The sequence below is a fragment of the Lipotes vexillifer genome, unplaced genomic scaffold (assembly GCF_000442215.2).
Source record: "Lipotes vexillifer unplaced genomic scaffold, Lipotes_vexillifer_v1.1 scaffold536, whole genome shotgun sequence".
In the NCBI taxonomy this organism is placed as follows: Eukaryota; Metazoa; Chordata; class Mammalia; order Artiodactyla; family Lipotidae; genus Lipotes; species Lipotes vexillifer.
In genome coordinates this window covers 704,353-707,189 of record NW_006775074.1, presented here as the reverse complement: position 1 = coordinate 707,189, position 2,837 = coordinate 704,353, and positions in this window count along the sequence as shown.

Here is a 2,837-nt window from a genome sequence, read left to right as displayed (position 1 = left end):
AAAAAAAAAAAAAGTAGCTTCCCAAGAACCTGAAAAAGAATACATACATGTGTGTGTGTATATATATATATATATACACACACATATATATACACATATCTGTATAACTGAATCACTTTGCTGTACAACTGAAACATTGTAAATCAACTATACTTCAATTTAAAAACAAATAAAATAAAGTAAAACAATAAAAGTAACAGAAGACAATATGGGCAGATTTTAAAGAAAATATTGGGGAGGAGAAGTATGATTTTCTAAGTATGATATGAAAGTCAGAAACAATAAAAATGATAAATTTAACTATGAAAAATAGTGGTTTCCTTTGGGAACTATTGACTAGAAACAAGCATGAAGGATCCTGTTGTGTTTTATATCTTTATCTGGGTAGTTGTTACACAAGTAAGAGTATGTGTGTGTTGCATGTAAAAAGCACTGAGCTGTGTGCTTAAGTTTTGTGGGGTTTTTTTCTTTCTTTCTTTTTGCGGTACGCGGGCCTCCCACTGTTGTGGCCTCTCCCGTTGCGGAGCACAGACTCCGGACGCGCAGGCTCAGCGGCCACGGCTCACGCGCCCAGCCGCTTAGCGGCAATTGGGATCTTCCCGGACCGCGGCACGAACCCGTGTCCCCTGCATCGGCAGGCGGACTCTCAACCACTGCGCCACCAGGGAAGCCCAAGTTTTGTGTTCTTTATGTACATCTTCAAAACAAAACAGAACATAGGAAAATTATCTCGGGAAAGAAAGGACTGCTTCTTGGAATGCTAAAAAGCAAAGAGATTAGGATTTCCCCTGCAGCTGGGATTGTGTTGAAACTCTAATTGGGCTTTCTGTATTCTTATTTAATAGTATTACCTATTTCCTAAGAAATAATATTACAATATGTAAAGAGAAAATGAAAAAGAAAAATATACCCAAACTAATTTTCCAGGGACATGGGGGGTAGGGTGTAGCGTCATTGGGCCCAAGATTTAGCTGTGTCCCAACAGTGTAGATTTGGATTAGCTCCTAATCTCTCTCTTTCTGTCTCTCTGTCTTCTCCACGCCTCTCTTACTCCCTCTCATTTTCCTCTCCTCCTCATCTTTCCTTCCTTCCTTCGTTCTTTTCTTTCTGACTGCCTGTCTGCCTTACTTTCTTCCTTCCCCAGCAACCCTTTATTTCTTTATACTCTGGGGAGTTTCAAAAATGATTTACGGGGCTTCCCTGGTGGCGCAGTGTTTGAGCGTCCGCCTGCCGATGCAGGGGACACGGGTTCGGGCCCCGGTCCGGGAAGATCCCACATGCCGCGGAGTGGCTGGGCCGCTGAGCCTGCACGTAAAAAGATTTACGGCTTCAGATTCTTTAACAATGAGATTTGTGGTCCTTCTTTTGTAAGCGTGCCTAGATCATTAAGCTGTGTCTTTTTCCCCTGATCCTGATCTTTACTTCACTATATTCTTTCATTTAAATTCTAATTTAAAGTTTATCAAGTTTGATTCTGGTAGCCAATATTGAAAGGAAAACCTGGTAAGTTAAATAATTCATATTGTTTATAACATTAAAAAAAAATCCCCATGTTGAATATAGGTTGAATTATGTCTCCCCAAAATTCTTATATGGAAATCCTAACCCCTAGTGCCTCAATAAAGTTGATTTTTAAGAACACTTAGATTAAAAAAGAAGTCATGCCTCCTTGGAGGAATGTCTGATTTCAGATCTGAGGCAGGAAATCTCCAGGATGAATTTGGAACATCTTGTACAGAAAACAGGGAAGTTTCCAAAATTAATAGGTCATATCCAAAGGACTTAGGAGCCACCATGAAGTAATCCTCTGGCCAAAGATGGGGAAATTTTAGCATAAAAAAATTGGCACTCACTGAATACATAAAAAGCCATGAGTTCATAAGGATATTTTTTAAATGAGAGAGAATAAGGCAAACAGCAACAACAAAAACAAACCCAGCTTCACTAAACACCAAACGAAATTGCAAAGGCGTTAATTCTTACTTACAAAGGCAGCAACTGAAAAGAAAGAATTATCTATTATCCTACCTTTTCTGAACAATTTGGTAATTTAGGTACCAAATAGCCCTAGTAGATTAAGGGAAGTCCTCTTTACAGAATTTCAGTTAATAAATGTGGAAAGAATGATAGATTAGTGAAGCTACCATTTTATAATCCCCAAAGCATTAACTGACTCTGCTCATCAATGGGTGAAACCATTGGACGAATGTGGTTTTTTCGTCTTTTTAAATTTATTTGTTTTTATTTTTGGCTGTGCTGGGTCTTTGTTGCTACGCGCGGGCTTTTCTGTAGTTGCGGCGTGCTGGCTTCTCATTGCGTTGGCTCACAGGCTCTAGAGCACAGGCTCAATAGTTGTGGCGCATGGGCTTAGTTGCTCCACGGCATGTGGGATCTTCCCGGACCAGGGCTCAAACCCATGTCCCCTGCATTGGCAGGCGTATTTTTTTTTTTTTTTTTTTCTTTAACATCTTTATTGGGGTATAATTGCTTTACAATGGTGTGTTAGTTTCTGCTTTATAACAGAGTGAGTCAGTTATACATATATATATGTTCCCATATCTCTTCCCTCTTTGTCTCCCTCCCTCCCACCCTCCCTATCCCACCCCTCCAGACAGCCACAAAGAACCGAGCCGGTTTCCCTGTGCCATGCGCGGCAGGCGGATTCTTAACCACTGCGCCACCAGGGAAGCCCTAGACAAATGTTGATGGGAGATTCCTCATTGGGAGAGAAGGCTGGGCACCACAAGAACCTGTGATTAATCTTAACATCACACAAGTGCAACAGTTGGACACCAAGTGCCGCCTGGTGTGAAGTTACCTGTGGCTTGATTGGATTC